This window comes from Myotis brandtii, unplaced genomic scaffold, assembly GCF_000412655.1.
Source record: "Myotis brandtii unplaced genomic scaffold, ASM41265v1 scaffold46, whole genome shotgun sequence".
NCBI lineage: Eukaryota > Metazoa > Chordata > Mammalia > Chiroptera > Vespertilionidae > Myotis > Myotis brandtii.
Window position 1 is genome coordinate 4,972,599 of NW_005367587.1, and position 9,760 is coordinate 4,982,358.

Consider the following 9,760-nt stretch of genomic DNA (forward strand, 5'->3'; position numbering starts at 1 on the left):
AGAGGGGAAAGAGAGAGAGAGAGAGAGAGAGAGAGAGAACAAAGACACACCAATTTGTTACCTCACACTCTTGCCCCATCTTGGGCTGGGGATCTAACCTGCAACCCAGGTACGTGCACTTGACCAGGAATTGAACCCACGACCCTTTGGTACATGGGCTAATGCTCTAACCACTGAGCACACTGGCCAGGGTGGAATGGGGAAAATTTGGGGGGTGATGGATATGTCCAATATTTTGATTGTGGTAATGATTTCACATGTGTATACATATGCCAAAATTTAAAAACTTTGCATAGCACTGTGGAAAACCATGGATAAATGTTATTATAATCTGGATAAATTGAAAACATTTAAAAATTGCATGGCAAAAGCATTTAAAAAGTCAAAAGGCAAATAAATTTGGAGAAACTATAACTCATATTATAGAAAAAGGATTAAATCCTTTGTGTAAAAATCTTCTTTTTTGTTTTTAAATTTCTTTATTGATTAAGGTATTACATATGTGTCCTTATCCCCCCATTACCCCCTCCCCGACCCTCCTACTCATGTCTTTGTCCCCCTGTTGTCTGTGTCCATTGGTTAGGCTTATGTGCAAAAAATCTTCTATAAGTGAATAAGAAAGCTTAATAAAGAATTCAAAGTTTTAGCATAGTATTTAAATTTAAAATGCTAACAAAAGAAAAATGGGAAATAATATAAGTAACCAAGCACATGAAGAGGAAAAGAAATTCCCCAACCCTCCTATTCATGTCCTCGTCCCCCTGTTGTCTGTGTCCATTGGTTAGGCTTATGTGCAAAAAATCTTCTATAAGTGAGTAAGAAAGCTTAATAAAGAATTCAAAGTTTAAGCATAGTATTTAAATTTAAAATGATAGCAAAAGAAAAATAGGAAGTAATATAAGTAACCAAGCACATGAAGAGGAAAAGAAATGAAGAGAGGCTTAGTGAACCGTATCTCACATCATTCAGAGCCTGGAGTTAACAGACACTGAAAAAAATACAATCAGGCACCACATAATATTTAGGTCAATGGCACTGCATATGCAATGGTGGATGTATGAGGTTATATGGAGCTGAACAGTTCCAGCCGTGTAGGGATGTCATAGCACAACGCATTACTCATGCTTGTGGTGATGCTGATGTAAACAAACCTACTGCTTTGCCAGTCATATAGCACAGCCCTGGCCGGTGTGGCTCAGTTGGTTGGAGCATTGTCTCATCCACCAAAAGTTTATGGGTTCAATTCCCTTTCAGGATACATATGTAGGTTGCAGGTTCGATACCTGATCAGGGAACTTATGAGAGGTGAACCATCTATGTTTCTCTCCTCTCTCTCTCCTCTCCCCACCCCCTCCCTCCCTCTCTCTTCCCTTCCCCTCCCTCTGAAATCAATGAGCATATCCTCTGGTGAAGATTTAAAAAAAAATACAGCACATAAAATTGTGTACAATGCATAATACTTGATAATGATAATAAACAACTATCCTACTGCTTTATGTATTTACTTCACTATATTATTTATTGACTAGAGGCCCAACGCACAAAATTCGTGTGCAAGTATGGTCCCTAGGCCTGGCCTGCAATCAGAGTCATCTTCCCCAGCTGCCCACAGCCGGCCCCGCCCGCCGCCGCCACCCACCCCCGGTTCCCCATTCGCCATCAGGGGATCAGTGCCTGATGGCCAGAGGAAGGGACCAAGAGGTCGGCTGTTCCTGCCCACTCACTAGCCCTGCCCCAACTGTGAGTCGCCCTCTGTGTGTGGGGTGACCGGCAGGGCAGGGGTCTTAGCCTGGTGCCACCCACGTCCCCCACCACCCACCCCCCCAGATCCCCGTTCGCCATCAGGTGATTGGAGCCTGCTGGCTGGGGGAAGGGACCGAGAGGTGGTCAGTGCGCCTCATAGTGACTGGTCCAGTGGTCGTTCTGTTTGTTCTGCTATTAGGGTCAATTTGCATATTACCCTTTTATTATATAGGATAGAGGCCTGGTGCACAGGTGGGGCCGGTTGGTCTGCCCTGATGAGAGCCCCAGCCCAGGAGCTCACCAGCCAGGGCGAGTGGCCACTGGGGTTTGCAGGCCAGCCACGCTCCCCATCAGGGTAGAGGTCCCCACTGGGTGGGGGGCAGGCCTGGGTGAAGGGCCGAGGTGTTTCTGGTTCCTGGTCATTCTGGTCGTTCCACCATTTCGGTCGCTGGGCTTTTATTTTATAGAATAATTTAAGTCTACTCTTTCTACTTATAAAAAAGTTTGCTGTAAAATAGTATGCCATGTTACTCCAACAGCAGCCTCATACATCTCTTGTTTATCATATCTCGATTGCAGCATTTTCTCTTGAGCTTGATTAATCTTGTGTTGTTTTAGAAATTTAGTGTAGTCTAAGTGTACTATGTTTATAAAGTCTACAGTAGTATACAGTAATAGTCTAGGCCAGGGGTGGGCAAACTTTTTGACTCGAGGGCCACAATGGGTTCTTAAACTGGACCGGAGGGCCGGAACAAAAGCATGGATGGAGTGTTTGTGTGAACTAATATAAATTCAAAGTAAACATCATTACATAAAAGGGTACGGTCTTTTTTTTTTTAGTTTTATTCATTTCAAATGGGCCGGATCCGGCCTGCGGGCCGTAGTTTGCCCACGGCTGGTCTAGGCCTTCACATTCACTCATCACTTATTCCTGACTCACCCAGAGCAACTTCTAATTCTGTAAGCACCATTAACCATGGTACCTATACAGGTACCTGTACAGGTGTACCATTTTTTATCTTTTATACCATATTTTTCTGTATCTTTCCTGTGTTTAGATATGTTTAGATCATAAATACTTACCACTGTGTTACAATTGCCTACAGTATTCAGAACAGTATCATGCTATACAGGCTTGTAGCTGAGGAGCAATAGGCTATACCCGTGGTCGGCAAACCATGGCTCGCATGCCACATGCGGCTTTTTGGCCCCTTGAGTGTGGCTCTTCCACAAAATACCATGTGTGGGCGCACACGTACAGTGCAATTGAAACTTCGTGGCCCATGTGCAGAAGTCTGCATTTTGTGGAAGAACCAGTATTTTGTGGAAGAGCCACACTCAAGGGGCCAAAGAGCTGCATGTGGCTCACGAGCAGCAGTTTGCCGACCACAGGCCTAGACTATAACAAAGAAGGGAAGGTTTCATGCTATGTATTCGGGACACAATCATGAAATTCAAGTGGAAGAGAGTGTTGAGAAGAAGAAAAAAGTCATCTGAAAGGTTATACACCAATGAAAATAATACAGCTAAAAGGCCCACCAAACTTAGAGCATTTCATTCAAGAATACACTGGCTCCTGCTGTTTCTTACTTCCAAGTTTGCTGATTAAATTTCCAGGAAAACTTAAAGGTTTTGCAAACAATCATACTTGTAAATATCTGATCAGTGTTCATCTCTCCTACATCCTAATCTACATAAGCTCAGTGTCTGTTTTGTCCATCACTGTACCCCACTGTCTAAAACAGTGTTTGTGACTGAACAGATACCTAATAATGCTATTTTTCTTATGTCTTCTTATATTTTTATATTTATTTATGTTTTATTATAGATTTTTCAAGTATACACAAATATAGAGAATAAACCCCCTTGTGCCCATAATATAGCTTCTGTGATTATCCACACACACAAACCTTTTTATATTTAGCATGGCCCTCTTCCCCCATCTGCTGAATTATTTTAAATCAAATGCCAGACATCATATCATCTCATCCATAAATATTTCAGTTAAGTTATTTTAAATGAATAAATTGAGACTTGTATCACATATTACCCCTTTATCAAATACTTTACAAATCCCCTTAATCAAAAGAGATTTCTCCCTTATTTGAAAGCCTGTGGGTTATTTTGTGTTTCTCTTACTTCACAAAGTGAACAGATTATGGACATGTTTTGCTGTGTACAGATTAGGAACATGTTTACTACCCACTTTTAGATTCTAAGCTCAAAGTTGGAGACAATGTCTTACTCACCTTTGCATCCCATTCAAGGTCTTCTGCAGTATCTTGAGCATTGAATCTAGTTTCTGTCTTCTACCCACCACTTCCAAATAATGGTACAGGATACTAAAATACCTCTGCTTTGTTTCCTCTGAAAAGCAGAGGTATTTTCGCATCTTTTAGATTTATTTTGGGGCAGAGGTGGGGGCGGGCTAGAAGAGGTCAATGGGGGAAAAGAGGGGACATATGTAATACTTTCAACAATAAAAATTTATTTTAAAAATACAAAAAATAAAATTATCATGACAGGTGATTTACGTTTTAGAAAAACTAATTAAAGACCGTTTATCTAAGGAGAAAAAAAAGATGCTAAAATGGATCGCTTTCTGTTTCCCTTTTAGCTGAGAACAAGACAATGGATGGCATTCCAAATTGAGGTGCTAGACATGAAAAGCAGAGGGCTGAAAACTGGTTTTAAGTCCCTCATCTTGACATCCACTTTAACAGTGTAAAAGGATTAAGGTCAAAGAGGCCAAATGAGGGAACTTCTTTGAAAAAACATGTGAACCGCTGCAGTATTCCCTCATTCATTTGTCCTAAGTGAGAGAAGCTTTGAGGGTTCCTTGGAGTCTGAAGGATTAAAAGGGCTGGTAGTTGATCCAGGCCCAAGAAATTATAGGGCAGACCATTCTTGTACTTGAAGTTCCCTGGCTATTGTCAGAGTAGAGGGCAGCTGCACTGCATGCAGGCTGTACTTCCACCAAAATCAGGAGAGAGAAGCAAAGTTTCCGTAGCTTAGAGTGATCCATGCAGAAGAAAAGGACCCCACCAGAGGGTCTCCGCAGGAAGAGGTGAGAGGTTTACCGTCAGATGGGAAAGTATGGGAGAGAAGCACTGCCATGAGCACAAAAAGCCCTACATCAGTAGCTCTTAATAGCTGCCAAGCTAGGAAGTATTCATGAGAGACACAACAGTATCAGTCAGAGAGAACTTTCCTTTATCTTACTCCTTCTCTCTCACTTCTGTGCCGTCATACCTCCAGCTCCAAACTTGGAGAGTCAGAAACATTGCTTGGAGGACAAGCAGAGCACAAGGTTGTCACATGGACCAGAGGTTGTTCAGCCCCCACTATAAGCCTCCTAGACCAGTGGTCGGCAAACTGTGGCTCGCGAGCCACATGAGGCTCTTTGGCCCCTGACCACCCTCCCCGCCGAGTGCACAAATTTTTGTGCACCAGGCCTCTAGTCTATAATAATAAAAGCGTAATAAGATAATTAGATCGGACAGCCGAACAACCTTCTGGATGTCATTTTGGATGAAGCCGCAGTGGTGGGGGCAGAGGCAGAGGTGGTTAGGGGTGATCAGGCAGGCAGGTGAGCAGTTAGGGGCAATCAGGCAGGCAGGCAGAGTGGTTAGTTACAGCATGAAATTATTCTCATGCCCAATGGTCTACATTTGACAGTTTCATCCAGTCTAGAGCATTTGGGAAACTTCTTCAGGTTGCTGGTTGAGGTTATATCTGCTTTATGTGCTTTTCACTATTTGCGGACCAGTGTCTGCTCAGAGCACATTCTTATGGCAGAGAGCAGGAACGCAAGTGCTGTGCAAACTCATTTAAGACCTCCACCTCCATCATCCTCTAAGGTTCCAATGACCAAGCCCTGAATCCATGTGGCAGGGGAATACACCTTGCTCAGGGAGGGGGAGAGAAGGGTAGAGAGAGAGAGAGAGAGAGAGAGAGAGAGAGAAACATTGATGTGAGAAAGACACATGATTGGTTGCCTTTGAACACACCCTGACAGGGGCCAGGGATGGAACCTGCAACCCAGGTACATGCCCTAGGCCAGAAATTAAACCTGCGACCCTTCAGTGTGCGGGCTAACATTCTAACCACTTAGCAACACCAGCCAGGGACCATTCTATACCTTTTGAATTTTTTAACCAAGTGCATGTATTACTTTTATAATAGGTATTCGTTATACAACTATCTTTTTAGTTTTGTTAAATTTTAGGTTGAAGGCACATGAGAAAAATATAATGTATCTATTTTTAAAGTTTTATGGTCTACACATTTATGTTTTCCAGATAAAGCTAAGCCCCTTCCAGAGCTGGCCTCTGCACAGTCATATTTTCCAAGGAAACACTAACCCACATCCAAAAATAACAGAGAGGCAATTTAAATCTTTACTGCAGTGTCATGAAAACATCAAAGGGGGATTTCACTCATAATACATAACAAAACCTCTTAAGATCTTCTGTCCCTTACCCTCTCTCAATATCTCACACCACGTAACAGCAGCTCCCAAATCTCTGTCCTCCTCTCCAAACTTCCATAAATCACGCTCGACCGTACTCTTACTTCCCTTACCGGGCCTATTCACTCTCAGTCTCTGCCATCCAAATATAAATGTAAATCAAGCCTTTCCCGATGTCCAAGGGTCTTTCTTCTTAGTCTGGGGAACTAGCATTACTGTCATGCTATTTCTAAAATAAATAAATAAATAAATGCTAATTTCCAAAAACTCTACCCCCAAAAAACACTTGAGACAGAACCTGCTGGAATTTAGTTACAAAGCTGGCAGTTTCTCTACTGTAAGCATCTTAACACAGAAGCCAAGTTGTACTCATCTTTGTATTCGCTGAGCCAAGGACTTCACACATAGAGTAATGCTTCACACACCAAATGCACATTGAACTGTTGAACTGTAATTTGGAATTCAGCTTTTATGGGAGAGAGTGGGGAGAAGAAGAAGAAGAAGAAAATGTTTACTGGGTATCTACCAGGGAGTAGGCACTATGCCTTTATGGTGGTGATATTTCTTTCTCCCTTCTTCTCCAGATCGGTAATTCTCAAACGGGAGCAAGAAAGCAGGTATTCAGGAGTCCATGTAGTTTGAAAGAATCCTTCATGTGGTGCTATTATTCCACAAGCACACCCATCATACTAGTAAAGCATTCTAATACTCCTGATACATATAAACTAGGACACTTTCACAAACAGTGATGTGTCCAAAATATCATTTGACCTTTAGGTGTTCAGGATGAGGGAGAAAGATTAATAGCCATTGATGGAAACTGTGTGTGTGTGTGCGCGCACACACACATACATTTATGTGTCTCTAATGCATACAGATTCAAAGATGCCCACTAGATGGCAAACCCACATCTCAAACGTTGACGATGACTGGGTTGTCCCTTCTGGGCATTTAAATAATTCAAGCCAGGTTCCTATAGGCCAAGATATTATATACAGTTTAAGGAGTATGCAAGTTAACTTTGTGGTGATCATCTTACAAATAATTTCTAGGGATACAGGCTAAAGTTAGAGCTCCACGGTTTCTAAAATCTACTCTGATTTATTTTCCATGCAGAATAGAGTATCCATGCAGACAAATTAAATTCTCTTACCAGTCCATCTGATTTTATATTCAGGCTTCAAATCAAAATCATTGTGGGACTACAGAAATGCCAAGGCCAGGATTTGACCCCAAGAAGTTTAACTCCAGAAGTTAGGCAGGAAACCGGATGTATTTCCACTTCTCGCCGAGAGTGAAAAGGGAGAAGAAATGCTAGCGTCCTTTCCCTAGTTTTGCAGCCGCCTGATGACCCCACATCACTGCCAGGCTTAGCTAACACTGCCCTGCTAACAATTCTCCAGTGCCCCACCCCCCACAACAAGGTCAACTCTTAGCTAGTACTAGTTAGATATGCCATCAATTTCTTCCACATCCAACACTTTCTCTTGCTTTCCATTCCCTGAATAAGTCCTGGGCTTACACAGCTCTGCATCTCTAGAAATGCTATCCTTGATATCCTAAAGGTCTTCTCTCCTATTATCTGCAGGAACAGCTAGTTACTCATCAAGTCTCCACCATGGTCACCTCCTATAGGATGCCATCTCTGACTCTGCCAGGCAATAGTGCACTCCAACTTCAATGCTCCCACCATGCCATTTATCTCATGATATAACAATTGCCAGTGTGCCTGGCTCTCTTGCCACTTAGAGTGAGCACTGCATGCGGGCATGGAGGATGTCTTTCCAACTTAGCGTCCTCAGCACCAAGCCCAGTGTCTGACATGTAGAGGACACCCAGTAAATCTGATTGACAGAATCAATGCGCAAATGCTGAGCATAAATAACCAGACGTTGCAGACTCTTAAGAATTCTAGCCTTCAGGTCCTGGGATATAACTTCTACACTGAAGCCCTTGCAGAGGTGTGGGAAGGGATGGAGCAACAAGGGACCAGAGCCAGAGAAGGCCACTCAGAGCTGCTATAGTGACCCCATGGAGCTTCTTTCTCTGGTGTTTCAAGAACAGTCCTTCAAAACATTAAAGTATGAGAGAGGGAGTCTCCGCAGCATTGTTTATCTCACCCTCCTCTACAATCAGGCGGCTCCCTAGCTGTTTTTGTAACTATTTTTCTTGACCTCCAGTGGAACTCTTGCTGAAACGAGCATTCATTGTATAAAATTGCTTCATGCCAGTGGCAGCCAGAGATACAGATATTTTCTAGGGGCTCTACCCAGAGACTTCTTCTGAGATTGCTTAGACCAGCGGTTCTCAACCTGTGGGTCGTGACCCCTATGGGGGTTGAACGACCCTTTCACAGGGGTCGCCTAAGACCATCGGAAAACACATATATAATTACATATTGTTTTTGTGATTAATCACTATGTTTTAATTATGTTCAATTTGTAACAATGAAATTGGGGCTCACCACAACATGAGGAACTGTATTAAAGGATCGCGGCAATAGGAAGTTTGAGAACCACTGGCTTAGACTGTTCCTGATTTGATCATTAGAGTAATAGGTTCCAAGGCAGGACTGAGGGCTAGCTCTGCTCCTTCAGTATGTTGGCTACATTAGTTTCCTAGGGCTGCCACAAACTGGGTGGCCTGAACAACAGAAATAAAATTCTCTTGCGTTCTTGGATGCCAGAAATCAACATCAAGGAGTTGGCAGGGTTGATTCCTTCTCAGGGTTGTGAGGAGGAATCTCTTCCATGCCTCTCCCCTAGCTTCCAGTGGTTTCCTGGAAACCCTCAGCATGCCTTAGCTTATAGAAACACTAGAGGCCTGGTGCACAAAATTTGTGCACAGGGGTGGGGGGTCCCTCAGCCTGGCCTGCACCCTCTTGCAATCCAGGACCCCTCGGGGGATGTCCGACTGCCAGTATAGGCCTGATAAACCGGCAGTTGGACATCCCTCTTGCAATCCAGGACTGCTGGCTCCTAACTTCTCGCCTGCCTGCCTGCCTGATCACCCCTAACCACTCTGCCTGAATGCCTTATCGCCCCTCACCACTCACCTGCCTGCCTGATTGCCCCTAACTGCCTCTGCCTTGGCCCCGCTGCCGCTGTAGCCGCCTCTGCCTCATCCCCTCTGCCACGGCTTCATCTGGAAAGTCACCCAGAAGGACGTCCAGAAGGTCATTCAGCTGTTTGGTCTAATTAGCATATTACGCTTTTATTATTATGGACTAGAGGCCCGGTGCATGAAATTCATGTACAGGTAGGGTCCCCAGGTCTGGCTGGCGATCAGGACTGATCGAGGCCTTCCAGCTGCCAGCTGGGGCCTTCCTTCATTCTGCACTGCCCCCTGGTGGTCAGTGCACATTATAGCAGGCAGTTGAACTCCTGAAGGGACAATTTGCATATTAGCCTAGCTGGGGCCTTCTGCACTGCCCCCTGGTGGTCAGTGCACATTATAGCAGGCAGTTGAACTCCTGAAGGGACAATTTGCAAATTTGCATATTATTATATAGGACTAGAGGCCCGGTGCACAAAAATTTGTGCACTG